This window comes from Cucumis melo, chromosome 11 (assembly GCF_025177605.1).
Source record: "Cucumis melo cultivar AY chromosome 11, USDA_Cmelo_AY_1.0, whole genome shotgun sequence".
NCBI classification, from domain to species: Eukaryota; Viridiplantae; Streptophyta; class Magnoliopsida; order Cucurbitales; family Cucurbitaceae; genus Cucumis; species Cucumis melo.
This window is the reverse complement of record NC_066867.1, coordinates 12,107,246-12,127,328: the sequence shown is the minus strand read 5'-3', so window position 1 is coordinate 12,127,328 and position 20,083 is coordinate 12,107,246.

Sequence of the window (20,083 nt, the reverse complement as noted above, 5' to 3'; positions counted from 1 at the left end):
CAAGCAAACACAATAATGCATTCTTCTTCTAACAAAAACTCCATTTATTTTTCCCTCTCTTTTAATGAAATAAAGAGACATACAATATAAGTAGTATCATCTAGAACTATGATACTATTAATTTTCCAAGTTCCTTGAAACTAAAAGTGAAAAAAAAAAATTTAGATTCGAATGGATCACCACCACTCATACACGATATTATTGCATTTACATTTCAGCCATCTAAAACGACTTAATTATTCAACTCATGTAGCAAACTAACCTGTTGATCCATTGGCAGTAGTATGCGATTGTTGCCTCATCTTTCCAATTTTGTAGATCTTTGTATCCATTACTACACACATCTGACGAAAGAGAAAATATGAATAATGAGACAAAAAATTATTGAATATGACATTAGAAACAAAAATATGGTAATAGCTCCATAAGTTACCTAATAAGTTTCTTGAACAACCAATGCGAATTTCCTACACATCAAAAAAATGCTCCATACATTAGAAAACTATGCATTGGTTCATCATGTTGTTAAACTTAAAGAGATTGATTACAAAGTAAAGTTGAAAGCTCTGAAGAAAAATTCTTACCAAAATATGATTGCTACTGTCCATATGTGGTTCATCATCTTGTTAATAACACAATTATTCTAGAAAACAACACATCTAGGAAAACCGAAGTGGAAAGAAAGATTCTTATCAAAATATGACAATTTATCGTAGCTCCAACAAAGAAGCTCCAACACAAAACTTCTATGGTAGCTCCAAAACAAAACTTCCTTCTTCTTCTTTCATTTAATTCAAAAGCATCTTTTGTTATACCTATGGGGTTCGTTTGTACATTAACCAGGAAACCATTAATATCCACCAAAATACGTGCTTCCCTACAAACTCTGCCCACTCAGTGATAGAAAAGCATACAAATTCATCAAAAAGAACATCGAATAATTACTCTAATTTCAATTAATTAACAAAAAAACTTTAAACCAAAATAAGATTAAATATAGGATTTTTAAGAAAAACTTACATTCGAAGCTTCGATTGATGCTTGAACCACCACTATGGTTGACCTACTATCCTCCGGACTTCGAACCGGGTTGTGGGACCCATCGAATGAAGAAAAACAAGAGAGAGAATAAAAAGGAAAAATATGGAAATGGGTTGAGATTTATTAAAAAAATAGCCCACTTTTTTTCTTTAGAAAATAAACCAACCCTTTGACTTGAGGCCCTAAGAGCCCAAATTATAGAGGCTTTTCATGCAAGGTTGCATGTGCGTGTAAAACACATGGGCCAACAGTACATAACCCACTAACTATTAGTGGGCTTAATGTCATTATAGTTTGCTAACACCTAGCCCACTATAGTTAGTGGGTTTATCCAACAAAATATTGAACTCCGATTAACTTTAGTCAAAGGGTAAAATTGTTATTTGGTCAAAGTCAAACTTTGACTTTTCAAACTAAAAAGTCAACAATTTGACTTTTTACAATTTTGTTCGTCTTGACTAATTTTGACATTCCAAGCATGAATCTGCATTTATTTTCTCAAAATTCAAATCACATTTGAATATATTGCCCATCAAAGTTTGACTTTTTCAAAGTCCAAAGTCAACATTTTAACTATTTCCATCTTTTCCGAGCTTTTGAGTATGAATCCACATTCATATCTTTAATATTTAAATACCATTAAGCTCTATTAGTAATCTAAAAATCGATGGCTATATCACATATACTTGTCGGTTTCTCTCTCCTCTCTTATTTCAAACAATTTGATTCATTCCATCATACTGTTCTAAGTTAATTTCGTATCAACTAGCAGGGGAACCTAATAGACCTATAGATCATGGGCTCCAACGAACCGAGATTAACTGGGTAAACACTTTTAAACTAAGCTAATCAAAATTCGTTAACTAACGAGTCATTCCACTAAAGTCTCGTAGTTGCACTCCCCTCACTATAGATGTATTTATGGCCATCTGATATAACCATGATGAGTAAGTTAATCCTTCACAAGTTGTTCGTAACCTCGGCTGGGTCAAAATACTTTTTTACCCCCGAGCCTACATCTTGTTCCTTAAGTCCTACTGATCCATTATTGAACAATTGGTTTAAGGTCCAACCTTTAAACTGAATCCCTCTCGGGTCAATGAGAGGGTGGGGCGCCTTTGTTCAAGACTTGGATTAAGTCTTTAAGGGAACAAACTATCTACTAACCCTAAAGCGGGTAAGAGTGAATTCCGTATTGCACCCTATGTTCCCATCTATCCACCCATCCCTAAAATAGGAGGCATATTGGGTCAACGCTAATGAGTTTCCCTCACCTATGCAGACCTAAGAATAATCTCGTGTGAACAGGAGTTCATAGTTAGCTCAGGATTAAGATTAAGTTACCTAGGTCATCAGTAATTGAGATAGTCAGTTTTAAACAGTAAACGACGTTATAACATAAAGGTGACTATTTCATGGTTCTATCTTATGTAAACATTTTGCATAGGATGCCCCCACTTTTATGTCTCTACATGAAGGATTCAGGATTACATCGTTTGTATTAACTACAAAGTGGGCCGCATCCATAGTATCTCTGAATAAGGCGCTCAACCCTTATTTATATACTATAGACTATTTAGGCTATTTACTCGAACTTATTCCATATTTATGTCTCTACATAAAGTTCAAGTTTACTCAAAATAGCTTTGGGATCTTAGTTTATTGGATCTAAGATTATAGTATTCAATTTCTCGATAACGACTTTATTGAAATGAATATAATTAGGATAGAAATTCTAACACTCGGACCTTATACTGTCAATCTCATCCTGTGTGTAAGTACGGGATCAACCTTTCATCTATAGACAATAAAGTGGTTCTAAATGAGTTTCGTTCATAATAAATTATACATGCATGATAGTTTTAAAAATGTTATTCTCACTATCTATGATAGAAGTACTCTTTGACAATATGTTGTCATGCATAAACCGCATGATGTAATAACCACATTCGACTACTCTTGATTTCTTAGGACATTGTGGATACACATACAAAAGACTTAACCTATGTTAAAAATAAAAATTAATTTACAACTATAGTAACAGAGATATTCATATGCCTTCACGTCTTCCAAATTGGTTTTTCTTCTTCATTATGTTGAACGACCTACAAAAGAATATCGGACTTTTACCTACTTAAAGTAGCATGACATAAAGAAGAAAGAAAGTAATTGTAACGACCCAACTTTCCGGACTAAGCAGTAGACTCGACCACAAAACACAAAAACTCATAAAGGACCGGTTACGATTCATTAAAAACGTTAGAAATATTACAAAAGCAGTTTCGGGCCCTATTTTAAATCACAGTCACGAGAGTTTGAAATACAATACTCAAGTCATCAAACTCAAATCACAAAACTAAATATCCGAACAAAATATATCAGCAGAAGCATAAAGAAAACCAGACGCGTCCATATGGCCTTCACGCATCCTTCCTGCCTCTCGTCGGTCTGCCCCTCGCTGTACCCTTACCTGAAAAGTTAAAGAAGAGAAAGGATGAGTATAAATATACCCAGTAAGGGACCCACTACTGGGCCCGTTAGGGAACAACAGTTAACTTCCTATTCAGGGGTACCCTACATAACAGTCTAGTGCTTCCGTAGAACGCACATATCAGTCTCGTGATCCGGAAGGATGCACGTATCAGTCTAGTGATCTTGAAAGATACACCTACCAGTCTAGTGATCCCGAGGGATGCACATATCAGTCTAGTGCTCCCGAAGGATGCACATATCAGTCTAGTGCTACCGAAGGATGCACATATCAGTCTAGTGCTCCTGAAGGATGCGTATATCCGTAAGGTACACTACCCCATAGATGAAGCTAACCGTTACCCCTCAGTCCATACTAAACCGTCTACAACAGTCATACCCCAACAACATTCATATTACAATTTCGCCATAGGCTTCGCCAGTCAGATAGTATAGGTTTAAACAACTACATCCTCAGTTGCTATATGCGTTTCCAATTCACACACCATTGCGATATCCCTAGATCCAGTCAACTAGTCAATCAAAATCGAACTCACCGTCCTTCCACGACCAAACTCCATGATCAATGTCCAGACAAAAGACTACCACGTACCTAACCGTAAAACTTTAAGGTCCATCGACATACAATTTCAATCCACAACGTAGCCCATTAACATAACTACAATATACCGAACATCCGACATCCGTGTCTATCCGTAAACAACTCCTTACACCCGATGGCACACAAGCTACAACTAGCGGTCGCGTTACCTTTACATCAGACAAGAGCATAGCAACGATACTTAAAAGTCAAACACACATACATTTATTCAGTACAGTTACTAACGTGTAATCCCCTGTGGATTACTACGTTTCCAGCCTCGATCCGAGGTGCAGTAGTAGGAAAACCCTTACCTGATACTTGGTTATGCCCCCGATCAAGTCCACGCTCAACGGATCCACCTAAACGAAAACACAAGGGTTTTAAACGAGGATACTAGTAGAAGTCATTTTAAATGGTCGTAAGCAACATCCGTTGACTTACCCGAGGAAAGGAAAGCTATCTCCAAATTAACTTGTCGTGGGACCGTGAACTTGAGCGTCAAACACCTATTACCTTCAAGGAACGAACGATAGGACCCAGTCTTACTCCAATATTCAAACTCGAAACGGTTATAGCAACATTGGGTAAATTACCAAAATGATCCTTACCGAAGACTCACTGTGACCCGAAGTGGAGGGAGAAAAATATGGCTTAGGTGGCTCGGCTCGGCTTGGCTCACCCTCGGCTCGGCTCACCCTCGGCTTGCGGCTCGGCTCACGGCTCGGCTCAACTCAGCTTACGGCTCGACTTGCGGCTCGGCTCAACTCGACTTGCGGCTCGGCTCGCGGCTCGGCTCAACTCTGCTTACGGCTCGGCTCGCGGCTCGCGGCTCGCGGCTCGGCTCAACTCGGCTTGCGGCTCGGCTCACGGCTCGGCTCAACTCGTCTTGCGGCTCGGATCGCGGCTCGGCTCAACTCGGCTTGCGGCTCAGCTCGCGGCTTGGCTCAACTCGGCTTGCGACTCGGCTCGCGGCTCGGCTCCACTCGACTCGCGGCTCGGCTGGACTCGGCCTAACTCGGCTTGCAGCTTGAATCGCAGGTCGGACTGGAAGCGGGTTCTCGAGTCGGGTCGGATTGAAACCGAGGCAACCACGAACGACGATCTTCGAGCGTTCGACGACGGAGACGCGTCGCGGCTTGGTAGAGTCCGAGGACCGGCTCTGCTACAACGCGGCGGAGGGCGAATGGTTGTCGGCGGACACGGTCGGACGAAGGACGCACGGCGGCGTCCGCGTGCGTGTGACCGAGAGGAGATCAGAAATGGTAGGGGTCCAGTAGTAGGAAAACCCTTACCTGATACTTGGTTATGCCCCCCGCTCAACGGATCCACCTAAACGAAAACACAAGGGTTTTAAACGAGGATACTAGTAGAAGTCATTTTAAATGGTCCTAAGCAACATCTGTTGACTTACCCGAGGAAAGGAAAGCTATCTCCAAATTAACTTGCCGTGGGACCGTGAACTTGAGCGTCAAAACCCTATTACCTTCAAGGAACGAAAGATAGGACCCAGTCTTACTCCAATATTCAAACTCGAAACGGTTATAGCAACATTGGGTAAATTACCAAAATGATCTTTACCGAAGACTCACCGTGACCCGAAGTGGAGGGAGAAAAATATGGCTTAGGTGGCTCGGCTCGGCTTGGCTCACCCTCGGCTCGGCTCGGCTCGGCTCACCCTCGGCTCGCGGCTCGGCTCAACTCGGCTTACGGCTCGGCTCGCGGCTCGGCTCAACTCGACTCGCGGTTCGGCTCGACTCGGCTCAACTCGGTTTGCAGCTTGAATCGCGGGTCGGACTGCAAGCGGATTCTCGGGTCGGGTCGGCTTGAAACCGGGGCAACCACGAACGACGATCTTCGGGGGTTCGACGACGAAGACGCGTCGCGGCTTGGTGGAGTCCGACGATCGGCTCTGCTTCAACGCGGCGGAGGGCGACTGGTTGTCGGCGGACACGGTCGGACGAAAGACGCACGGCGGCGTCCGAGTGCGTGAGACCGAGAGGAGATCAGAAATGGTTGGGGGCCGCGACGGATGAAACGTTGAAGCTGACAACCTCGACGACGGAGACGGAGACGCGACGGAGGAGAAGAGGCAAAGACGGCCGGCAGCAGTCGTCGGGTGAAGGACGGAGAGGGAGAAAGCACTAGAAATGGCAGCGGCGGCGCGAGGAAGAAGAAGACGAAATGGATGAAGGGGGAGGCCCACTATAAGAAATAAGGCTTTTAATAGCCTTGTAAGATAGCCCATTTTAAATTGGGCTATTGAAAAAAAGTGAAAGAAATAAAAAACTTAATTTAAGCCCGCCCAATTTTTCACTTTTCCTGGCCCCCTCCTTTTTGCACACTCTCTCTCCATTTCACACTCGCGATAGCTACTCTCTGTTCTACTTTGATCTCCCTTTCCTCTCTTCATTGTTCAAAACACGTAAAACCCATAGCTGCTGTTCGCGAGTTCATCGTCTCTCTGTCATCTGATGCTGTCTTCGTCCATCGTCACTCTCCTTTTTTGTCGTTCAATCGGCCACCGAAACGTAACCGGCCTATTCATCGTTCAACTGGCCACTGAAACATAATCGGCTTGTTTATCGTTGTCGTCAAAACCTAATGGCCACTCTGTTCGTCATTCAACCGAAATCGATTCTTGCATTTTTCAAATCAAGGATGTGGGTCGTTTAAGGTAATTTTTCCATCTATTCATTTCTCTAAATAATACTTTTGGGATTTTCACTATTTCTAAGAATAGAAATCTTGTGGTTTTAGATTCAACCAATATACCATCCTTTGGTCTTCAAATATTTATTCTTCTTCTTCAACAAACAACAACACAATCATGGGTTTTACCTCGTGGAACTCCCCTTCTAATCAATCTATAGGTAATTTTACATTTTGTTGGATGTTCGTAATATTTCTGAAGTTGTGATTTTGAATATTGGTAAAACTTATTGGAGATCTGGTCCCTGGTACTGAGCTAGGCATTTCATCATACATCAGTAATAACAGAGAAATACTCACTTTCAGACACGTATGTGTTGAAAGTTATTGGAAATCTTTCATACTCTTTGTTTTCATATTTCTTTAAAAAGAATACTTCAATTTTTAGTCCAATTTTAAAAATAAAATCTATTCTTTTTCGGGTTTTAGTTTGGGTGTTTTGAAAATATTAATATTGAATGAATAGAACCAAAACTTACGAGTAGAATTAGTGTAAGATTAATCTTTTAAATTGAAAAAATTATGTGGTTATCAAATAGGGTTGAAATTTTTAACAGGTCTATGGTTTGGTTTGAATTCTCTAGCACTAGTGTCAGAAATGGTATGCCGAATGGGAATCAGTAAGTTTGCATTTAAGATATGTGTGAAGAAGATGGTCTGTTTTTGCAATGATTTCGTACTTGGTAGTATTTATCATTGTTAGGAAATAGTTTTGGGATAACCACTGTCTTGAGCTGGAGAGTATTTCACTCTATTTTTCAAACATTTTGATTGAATTTAAAGGTGTTATATTTGTTGACTGATGCACCAATCTTACATTTTTGTTATCTCTTTCTTTATTGATAAGGCTAAGGACGGAGGGTTATCTCCCTTTCTCATGTTCATTGCAATTAAAATGTATTTGCTGTACTACCTTGTGCAAACAGTTTTGGAGGAGTCTTTCATTCTTCGTACTCCTTATTATGAATATTTTACAACTTATGTTTAGGCTGTTTTTGGTTTTTCGATCTTATTGTTTCTAAAAAAGATGGTAATTCAGTTTGATGGATTTACTTGCCAGAATCTTCCCATGATTTTTACAAAAGTTCATTGTTAGTTGGAAGTAGTAGTGAAATGAACAGAATCTATTTAGAAGGTGGAATGGTCTGCATTATCAAGTGGTGTCATATCGAAAGATATTGTTTATTTTGTAGGACTGAATAATAAAGATTGTGACTTTTCCAAAGGAAATACCAAAATCAAAATCTTAAATAAGAATCTTTGTTCTTTGTTTCTTCTTTTCCATGAAAATGTTCTCGAGTCTAAGCATTTGGCTGAAATATATGTATCATTGGGCAAAACTACAAATCACAAGTGCACTGTTACGTCAAACATACTAGTACTAGGTTTGGAATAGTTTGCTAAAAAATTTCCTTTTTCTTTTTCTCTAGGTAATATGAAATTATTAGTTAGTACATGTGTGCATAGATAATAAGTTCCCAAAATCTTTTATTTTTTAACTAGAATAAGATATAGAACAAGATAAGTTATTGTCTTGTTAAAAAAGTGATGCTTCTCTTTGCTTGCTAGTCGTTGGAAAATTACAATTCAACTACTCTCTTTCTCCCATTTTTATAGCAACTAGCTACCTTTCATGTCATGAACTTGTGTTTTTATTTGTTCCTCTTACACAACTTGTTGGAGAAAACACCATATTCTAAGATAAACTAAAGTATTGATAATTGAAACTGAAATTGATATTTATCATCATATATTAATCTAATACAAACGTATTGATAATTGATGAGATATTTACAGTTGCAGTAAAGCAGCTATACGAGAATAATATTGGGTACAAAAATGTTCAACAAAGATTGGGTACGTTTAAATCGGTATGAAACTAACTAACATTTAATATTGAGTTAACCTCGACTGCATATTTAACTAAATTAACTTTATTTAATAGTGCTACTAATGAGTATATGGAAGGAGCATGAGATTTTCTGCAAGAAGTGAAGAAAAGGAAGCCAAATGCCAATAAATTTTTATGCCCATGTAAAGATTGTAAAAACATGGTGCATTGTGATTTTCAAATCATATATAAGCACTTGGTCATTAAGGGAATGAATCCTACATATAACTTTTGGTACCATCATGGGGAAGTTTGTGAAGGAGATGAAATGGAGAAGGAAGTCGATGATAGTTTTATGTGTGAAGCAACAAACTTCTATGAGAGCACATATATAGGAGAAGAGGACATCATTCGTGACAATTCTACATCAAGGAAGGAAAACAATTTTTTTCAAAAGGTGGAAGAGGCAAATACGCCATTGTATGGTGGGTGTACGAAGTATACAAAGATGTCAACAGTTGTAGCATTTTACAAACTGAAAACTTTTAATGGTTGGTCAGATACAAGCTTCACTAACCTTTTGGGGCTTTTGCATGACATGCTCCCAATGGACAATGTTATTTTAACATCTATTTATGAAGTTAGAAAATTATTTAAGGAATTTAATTTAGGATACCAAAAAATTCATGTATGTGTTAAAGATTGTTGCCTATTTAGAAATGAGAATGAAAAGTTAGAAAGTTCTCCTCATTGTGCGAGTTCAAGATGGAAGATTGATGAACGAACAAACCAAATCAAACAAGGTGTGCCCGCCAAGGTATTGAGATACTTTCCTATCATTCCACGACTTAAATGGATGTTTGTATTATGGACTAAAGCACACAAAAGGAAGGATGGAGAACCGGTGAATTCACAAGTTGCCGAGACACTTGTATGTCTTCTTTGCAATTTATGTTCTTGTTCTTAGACTTGATTATCGTTGTAACCTTGCTGAATCTTGCTATCCTTGATTATATATTTTGTTGGGTCTTTCTGTGTGCAGGAATCTTTAGCTTTATGAGATTTATTTCTGTGTGCATGATGCTTTGTTCTTCCTCTGATTAGTTATTAATACAGTATTGAATATTTTAACTTTCTATTACTGTTGCTAATACTACAATTTGAGAGAAAGCTAAGCTAATACCTACAGCAAAAATTCCCACTTAGATCATGGGAACAAAAAGGTAGGACTTTAATTACTTAGACTAAAAACAATGTAGGATGGAGCAAGGTAGGACTTTACTTACTTAGACTACTTGGTTATAAACAAAGGGGAGTGTCCAAGTACATCAAATAACTTAGTTTGTCTTATAGTTTGCTCACCTACTATATCTCAATATATTTGATCATGTGTTATAAGAATCTAGAAAATGGTGGTTTCATTACATCTAACCAAGAGAGTATGGTAACTTTTGTGAGATATTTAGATACAAATACAATCCATCTTATCAGATTTTTGGTTGAAAAATATTCAAGAAAGTGCATATTTGAAATTACTTTTTAAGTGCTAATAGGCTTAGCTTGTGCAATAATTTGGACCGAATATCAAAACTTATTGCTCTAACTAACTTTTCTCAAATAGTATGGATTAAAGTACCTGTCTTTGCAACTGTTCAAGTCTTAACTTCTCTGCATTTGCTAACTCCATTTAACTGATCTGGTCTAAGCCTTAAGTCAGTTGGAGGCAGTATCTCCATCAAACCTAGTGTGAGTTCATTCAAGGATATGGCAAAAGGAGAGAGGTTATATCTTGTTTTAGTTACAGATCTGTTTCTTTCCCATAGCAATACAACTTCTGTCATTGGATCGTATCCCTTAGGCTTTGTGGTGGGGTCTCCTAACATGTAGTACATTGCCTCATCCCACTTTCCCACCAAAAGTGCCACCTTTTCTCCTGTTCTATTGTCTTGCACAAATCCATGGACCTGACCAATAAATAGAAGAGAAGTTCTATGAATAGATTGTTACAGATGTTTGTATTCATATAGTTTTGCTTCTGCACAAGGATGATAAACATATCGTTTCTTAACCATAAAGCTTATCTGATGTGGATTCCGGTCTATGATAGATTAATAACTTTTAAAAAGAAACATACAGTAGAAACAACTCCATTATTGAGATCAGAATCATTAAACCATGAAGAGATAATGGATGTGGAAACTGAACTATTCATAGGACCACTTGAAAGAAGAAGCAATAATAACAATACTAACCAGTATATTTAGGAACAACTGTGTATCTTTGTTGGATATTGTCTTTTCCATGTTTCTGAGGGCTTTTGCTTTGTGATTTAATGGCTTAACATGTTTGTGTTTCTCTTTTTTATATGGTTACTTTATTTTAAATGAAATGTGGAAACTTGGTGTCTAGATTGTGAAGTTTGAATGGGAATATTGTCTATTTTTTAAGGCTACAACAATTAGTTTTAAATGTGTTTTTGATTTGTTAGAGAACAGAAATAGATTAGGAGGCTTGACATTCTTCCCCAAGCTTATTCCCATATTCAAACTGAAGTTTGATAGTTATCTAGTTTTTGAAAATTGAGTTTATAAATATTATTTCTCTTGGTTGATATTTATTTTGTTTTGTTATCTAATTTGTGTAGGTGTGATTTCAAAAAACCATAAGCAAAGTTTTAAAAATAAAAAAAATAGTTTTTTAAAATTTTGTTTATGAAATTAACTAAATGTTTGGTCCAAAAAGACAACAACTATTGTAGGGAAGTTGCAAGAACATAAAACTTGTAAAATCCGAATTAAAGCTAAGGTTTCGTTTAACATAACTGTTTGGTTTTTTAAACTTGTGTTGCCTGTTTTTTCTTTTAGATATTCCATTTTGACTATGAGTAATATATGAGTACATGTAATATTCTACTGCCTTAGAATTTAATAATAATGGCAAATGCTATGAAGATGTTAGATATGTGTAAGCATACTGTTAGATAGAATTGTTGGACATCATTTTGACTAAGCATAATGTTAGATATGTGTTTATATATTACTAGGAGCGCATTCAACAAACTGAGGCTGAGACGACAGTTTCAACAATAAACGTTGCTGATGATGCTTTGAGTAAAGTTCTTGGCCCTGATCGTGGTCATGTAAGAGGATTTGGGTTTGGTGTGACTTGTTCAAAACTATCTCTTTTGTCTCAACAAGATGACATGTATAAGGTTCTTGAAAAAGAATATTTGAAGACGAAGGAAGAAATGGTAGAAATGAAAACAATGAAAGACGAAATGATAGAAATGAAAGCACTTATGTTATCTTATTTAAAGAAACATGTATTTCTTTTTTTTTTTTTTTTGTAACTTAGATTCCATTTTTTCTCGTAGTAGTTAACTATATTTTTAGTTTCATATGAGATTATCATAGACTGAACCAAGTGGGGAACTTTCAAATGCTACTGCAAGTGTGCTTAAGCGATTAAATATTCCTCCAACTTGTCCAATGCCTTCTCCATTGGTAAATTTATTTGTAATAGGATGAAAATTGTTTATGATGTCATTATCTTCTTATTCTAGTATCTCATATTTGTCTTTTGACAGAGTATCAATAACAACAGTCAAATTAAGTGCAAGTTACTAGATTGGTATCGCTCGGGAGAGATTGCTGCTGAAGGAAAATGGTCTTCTAATGATCCAGCTGCTTTGGTTCATCATGTTCCTATTGTTCCACATGCAATTAGAGTATGGGTTGATGTGGCAACATCAGAAATGACATGTATTGAAGAAGCTTTGGAAAGTACAATTGCATGACCATCTGATAAAGTGATTATTCGTATGTTGTTTAATTCTAATCTTTTTTGTCTACATTTGTTAAAGATTTTCTATACTTGTTTAATTAATATATGTTTTATAAATTTATGTAGGTGAATGAAATGGAGTCGTCTTAACCAGAGGTCTAAAGATTGTACACTTACGACGAACTTTGTTTATACACTTATGATAAACTTTGTTTGTATTTTGAGGGTTACTTTGTGTGCATGGTTGATACATTATTTACTAATGTGTATTTTGATTGTTCATGTGTGTAGTTGGTACATTTAGAATATGACTACTATATTTGGTAATTTTAATACATTATGAATGGAAGGAAAGTTTGTATCTTTCAAAATGCTTCCTATTCCACTCTTGCCCTTCAACTTGAGGATATGTTTGATAGTAATCTTGATCAATATAACAATAGTAATCAGAATGGAAGTTAAACAACATTATTATAGCATTATTACAACTGAAAATACTATATTATAACTTAATATTATAGCTACAAATCCTATGTTATAGCTGAAAATCATAGCTATAAATACTATACTATAGCGTCGAAAAAAGGCTATTATAACTGAAAATTATAGTTATCAATACTATAATATAGCATCGAAAAAAAGCTATTATAGCTAAAAATTATAGCTATAAATACTATACTATAACGCCGAAAAATGGCTACTATATCTCAAAGATAGCACATTATTTATGCTATATAAACTTATTATAGCTCTAACGAAAAACGCTATCAAATGTTTTTATGACAACCTATATAAGCTTCCTTCAAACTCTACGATAGCACACAATATAGCTTCGGAAAAACGCTAAAAAAAGCCCAGACTTTTCATAACATGGGCTGTCAGGACTTTCGAAAAACGCTATAAAAAGTCTATTATAGCGTTTTTCGTTAGCCATCGTATATGTTATTTCTTGTCGTGGCCGTCGCGCGCCTTTTAGGGTTTTTCAAAAAAAAATAATTATTATAAATATATATATATATATATATATATATATATATATATATATATATTAACTAATAATAATAATAGTAATAATATTAAAATAATAATAATAATATTAATGTTAAATTATAATAATTATAATAAATAATAATAATAATACTAATAATAATAATAATAAATGATAATATTAATATTAATATTAAATAATAATAATAATATTAATATTAAATTATATATAAAAATTATAAGAAATAATAATAATAATAATATAATTAATATTATATTTTTATTATATTAATTTACAAAATATTGATTTAAGGAATTTCATATCCCTAAATCTCTTTTTCTACCCTCTTCTAAGGGAACTGAGAAATTACTCCAAAGTTTTAATTTCCGAAAAAAAAAAACACAAAATGATAAACTTTACCTCGAAAATTCGGGGCGTTACAGTAATGCAATAAGTAAGTATCACATACATTTCAACTATTTCAGATATAACTTTGTTAACACGGTTTTTCAAATGGTCTATCCAAAAGGCTACACCCATCGTGTAATTTATTAAAACCAAAGTCCATTGATTCCTAAATATACGTGTGAAACAATAAGACTGCATATTAGACTACTGTAATGAAAATTTGAATCCTTTACTTTAGGTTATCCACATACCCGAAATTGTAAGGAATAAGTAAGAGTTAATCATAATCTATGCCAAGTCTTCGAGCAGTCAACAATTGGGCACGTTCTTCTTTAGAACTCTTACAACTGATGAACCTAGCGTCAAAGAACTTATATAGATTCAAAGTTTTGGCTGATTCCATAAGTGTGTATAGATAACTACAAATGCATTAAAAAGAAAATGAAAAGTAAGAAATTTTAAACATCTCTACTGAATAGTAACGTTGTAATAACATATCTTACATTTTGTACGCATCACAACAAGCGGTAGCTATTGAGCACATAGAAGAGAAATCCTTCAAAAGCTCAATCATTATGCAATATTTTCTTCGTACCCCAAATACCTCAACTGGCGTGGTGATTTGAATTCATGACCCTATATGTTTAACCAATCGTAGTAATCATCGTAGGGCAACTGGAGCAGTTTGAACTGGTGTGGGTGCGAATGTGACCATATCCTTAGTAAATTCTCCGACTCCATCTACCAAAAATATTACAATTAGGGTTAATATAAATTACTACATGGATATCGTTCAATGAAAAATGCAATACCTTTATATTGTTAGTAATTAGAAGATGTCGTGGCCACAATATGTGTGAACCTACTTCTTGGGACATTTTGTAGATCCCTTTTTTTGTTGGTATGGGAACTGCACAATCACCATCCACCACGACATCTCCTGCCACCTTAACATTGTCACCTTATACTTTCAAATAAAATATAGTCCCCCATGCGATGACACGTTCTTTCGTTTCGAATGCCAACTTACACAAGGTTCCAGCCTATTTAGAAGACTTTGTTAAATATGTATACTTGACACGAGTTTAATTACCAAATGAAGTTAAATTTTGGATTCATTAACTATGGTGAAACTCATCTTTAGTTTCTCTAACGTCACGCCTGCCAACTGCTCATCGTCCTTGGCTATGTTTATCTTTAGGAATCAGAGTTAATGGTAAGGACAATATATACATAGAACATTTAACGTTATGGATTAAGGGTCCATAGAAAAACACACCTTTATTTCTTCATTTACTTCAGCCACATCCTCCACCTCTTTGTGTGATTCTAAATCATTGGATAGATTTTTAAACTCGTTAAAATTTTTAACCCCTTCGATGGATGATGTTCCTTTAGAACCCATACCCAGTTCTTCTTTTAATTCGCCTACGCAGTGATCATTTTCTTTCATTTTTAAAAATTCTGCCTCCAACTCTTTAATTCTTTGGGCCATTCGATCGCATTCTTGAGAAAGTGCATTGTCATCGTCTTTTTAATTTGTTTTTGTTTGTGTTCTGGTATGGAAGTACTTTCTTTTGTCACATAGTTCCCCACACCGTGGACTATTCCAGGTCGATCCTTACCACCCAAAGCGTGTGATAGTATATTCTCATCACCTAAAGAATTACTTGTTTTTTGGGTGGCTACGAGTTCATCCTAAAAAAGTAGGAAGAATGGAAAATATTAGTTGGGTATACAAATAAAATTAGAAAAAAAAATGTAATTACTTACTATAAGATTGACAACTTCCTTCGTCTCTTCATCATGAATCTGTCTCTGGAAACTTCCTTCGTCTCTTCGTCATGAATCTGTCTCATAAGAGCTTGTTTCCATACTATGGATTGATTAATTGGATACGAGGACAACACTTTCTATTTAAAGTTCAAACACCCCTTAAAGTCAGCTTTTGTTCTTATCTTATGCAAGCTTGAACACATACCAATTGTTTAAATAATATTAAACTTTTCCTTAAAAGAAAACAGAGAATAGAAATTTATAACATTCAAGCTAAGGTTAAAATAGTATTAGGTATTAATAAGATGGTTTTTTTTTCACCTTAAAGCTTTCATTTCAAACATGGAATGTACAAAATCCACTAGGAAAAGAGAAGGGTGTCAAGATGGTGGAATTAAGAAGCTACATGTTAAACACAAAACAAGTAATTGCTCCGTCAAAAAAGGTTCCCCACATTTTAAGATGATTTTATGTTTCTCAAGCCCATAACTTTCATATTCCTAATACACAGTAACTGCAGGAACTTTAGAGATATCATTAAGTAAAAATGTGCATCCATTGCACTGGTACTAGCAAAGATGCCACACTTTTTATACTAATGGAGTGAACTTAAAGACATAATTGCACTTGCCAAAATTGATAATACTTTCAAATTTTAATACAAAATAAATGCATATTCATACCAGCCAAGCACTCCAACGGCTGAAATATTAACTTGCTCGAAATTGATAACATCCTACACTATATTAGTCAAGTTATGGTTAACCATAACAATACTGAAGTAACACTCAAAGATATATAGCCAATCAACTTCAATTTTTTTTTTTTAATTCTAAAGAAATGATCCTTGGAAACATTTGAAAAAATGTGAAATCTTAAACTTTTATGGAAAGAATGATGATACAAAGATATATAGAAGAAGAAAAATATATAAAGAAAATCAGCATGTAGTTATGTGTGTATGTGTGGACATTGAGGAATAAATGTAAAAAAAATCCTATAATCAAATATAACAAATCATGACTTACCAACTCCTCTATAAGATTTGCGTACCCATTCCTAGACGTTCGGTGATTGTACTTATGTTGATTTCGTTTCTCCTTTCCTTGTTCACTCTTTTTCTTGACATTTGATTATAAAATTTTAATCAATTAGCATATCAAGCTAAAAAAAATTGCAAATCAAGTTTAAAAATGATCAAAATTGTCATACTCATTTTTTATGTCTTCCTTCAACCGAGATGCAACAAATTTATTCTAGAGTTCTTGTTCTATGAATGAGTACCAATTTGGCTGGAAGTTTAATTTTTCTACACTGTCCTTAAATGCTAACACATATGTTGTCGTCAATTTGTACTTGAATTGACGAAAGCATATGCCAACATTCTAACTAAGTCTCTTCTTCGATCTCAAGTCAACTACAAATCGGACCTACATAATATTCATATAACATTCTACATATTAATGGAAATGGATATTTTACAAACTTGAAATGTCAATGGCGATTGTTATCTCGATTAGTTCATCAATTTTATCCTTTATCTCTTTCAGCATTGTAGGCCAATTAATCAGCGTATGTATTCGAAACATGGAATCATACAATCGTTTTTATGAAACTCTTCAGCTTTGTTGCATTTTAACCTATTGGTTGACCTAACTCATTGTAATCAATCACCAATCTTCGACCCTCACTCCTAACACGAGTTATTTCCTTCATTTTTGTAGGACCACGTTTTCTCTTTTGTGTATAGCTTTGCCCTCTTTCGTCAGGTGAAGCAACATCTGTGAATCAACCATATCTGCAATTCTGGTTTCATACATAAAACAAGAGACGGTTAGTAACAATACTGATCTAATGGTAAGAAAAAAAGATAGTTTTAGAATGACAAAATGAAGTACATAGTAAAAAACCTCTCAGATGTTGGCTGTGAAATAAGCAACGAAATTGTTCTTACATATTTACTATGGAAAAACTCATACTAACTATAATGGAATACATAATACATTAAATATAGTAAAAGAAAGACATAATAATGTTTGAAATTGTAAAAAAAAAAAAAACTCTTGAACATGAAATATTATTGCTTCATAACAGTAGTTTCTAAAGTAGTTGTATTTGGAACTGACATTGTTCTGCAATGAAACAACAACGACAATCATGAACACTAAATAAAACCAAAGAAAGACATAATATGACTCTTATTTTACAGGCTTATGAAAGTCAAGTGGTAACCCATGTTCCTTCACAGTCAGGTCTAGTGTATGTATCTCCACTTTCATCAATGTCACCTGTTGTATTCCACTTTGAGACTGAGAGATAGTGTGACAACATATCTCTAAGGTCATCATTAGCACATTTGAATGAAAAGTCTTTCTATGGTGGCATTACAACAATGGACCATCTAGCATCAACAAGATCTCAGACATAAAAAACTTGTTTTCCTGTGTGTGGCAATAATGAAGGAATCTAAAGAATGTTCGATTCGGCTAAGGTTAACCAACATGAAATGAAGATCGTCTATTCGAACACCGGTCATATTTTTAACCCAATTGCATTTGAAAAGAACAATATTAAACGTATTGTAACTGACTTCCCAAATCTCTTGAATCTTCCCATAGAAAGACATGTCACCAATGATTGGATTTTTGTCCTTTGCACTAGACACCTGCATTGTCATTGCCACTAATATAATCCCATTGTTTTGAACGATAATCATGGGACTTTGTGTGGTGACAAGATCTGTTAATCATTGATCCCTCATACGTCATTACACCAGAAAGAAGCCATGTGCAAGCCATCGTATTGTATTTAAGACGACCTTCCCTTCGTGTAATTCGCTCATCACCTATTAAAAAGTATAGTCAATCATTAGGATTGATAACCAATATGAAGAAAACAACAAGCAATTGAAGTAGCCATTGGTCTGATCTCGTATCCATGCATTGAATGATCGATTATGTTCAACTTGTAGTCATTGTTCATTTTTTTCTCTTCTTGGGTTTTCCATTTTTAGATGGTTCATATGCCATCTATAAAATATGTCACAAATAAAAATTATGTGTTGTGAAGGGTAACTTAATTGTGGTGGTGTATGATCATACGCATGCTTAATCTATATATGGATGTACTTCTTCAGTGTTATGTAAAATCTAAAGATGTCCTTGCTTCAATTGTTGTATATCGGGTTGAACATATGTTCCCACTGATAGCAGTCTATCGGTTTGTTTGTCTTCCCTTGAATTCAGTGACCCAAGACCATTAGATGTAATCCAGAAAGGAACTCTAAACATAATTCAACAACCTCCTCATACATTTGTGCTTCTGCAATGCATTCTTCAGGTTGATTTCTATTACGAACATAAATTTTCAACACTTTCATGTATAGTTCAAAAGGGTACATCCACTACAAATATACAGGACCACAAAACTTTACTTCTCTCACAAGATGAATGATGAGATGAACTATAATTATGAAAAACGAGGGTGAAAAATACTTCTCATGATTACATAAAGTCATAACTATATTTTCTTACAATACATCAAGCTATGATACCGAGAAACTTTTAATGCAAATCGCATTGAAGAAAAAAGTCTACTTATAGTGTATCTCACATTATTCGGTAGGACTAAGGGTATTGCAATTTGAAGTAATTGTTGCATTAACATGTGATAGTCATGCGATTTAAGGCTAGTAAGTTTAAGTCACCAAAGAGACTAGACTTCTAATATTTGATGAATACCTTTTTAAAATTTTAATTTGAGACAAAGTCTTACAAAACCGATACTTCTCTTCTCTTAACATGTATAGCATGCTGTAGGTATGTATGTTCTATTACCTGTAACCATTGGTGCCAATTCTTGTTTAGTATTCGTCTCCACTAGATCAAGTCTTGTATTCATCCCATCTTTACTTTTCTCTGGTATATCAAGCAATGTTCCTACTATATTCATGCACACATTCTTTTCAATATGTATTACGTCTAGACAATTTCATACATCCAAGGTCATCCAATATGGTAGTTCAAAGAAGTTTGATCTTCTTTTCCAATAGTCATTGCCACATTCGTTATTCAATATCTTGTCACACTTCTTACCACATGAAAATATAATTTCTTTGAGTTTAAAGTAGATGGCCTCCCCTGACAAGGGCTGTAGAGGATATCCATGCTCTTTCTTACCATCAAAGTTTTTTTTCTTTATTCTGTATAGATGATGTTTGGGCAAATATTTCCTGTGTCTCATGTATGCATTTTTTTTTCATGTTGTAGTATGATTGAAGTAGTCTCTTCTCTACATTTTAGACACTACAACCACATAGATTACTGTATGTAGGAAAATCATTGATAGTCCACAATAAGACGACTTGCAAAGTGAAATATTCTTCTTTATATACATCAAAACATCGAACCCCATCTTTTCACAAAACTTTTAGGTCATCAATTAAGGGTGTTAAATAAGTGTTGATATCGTATCC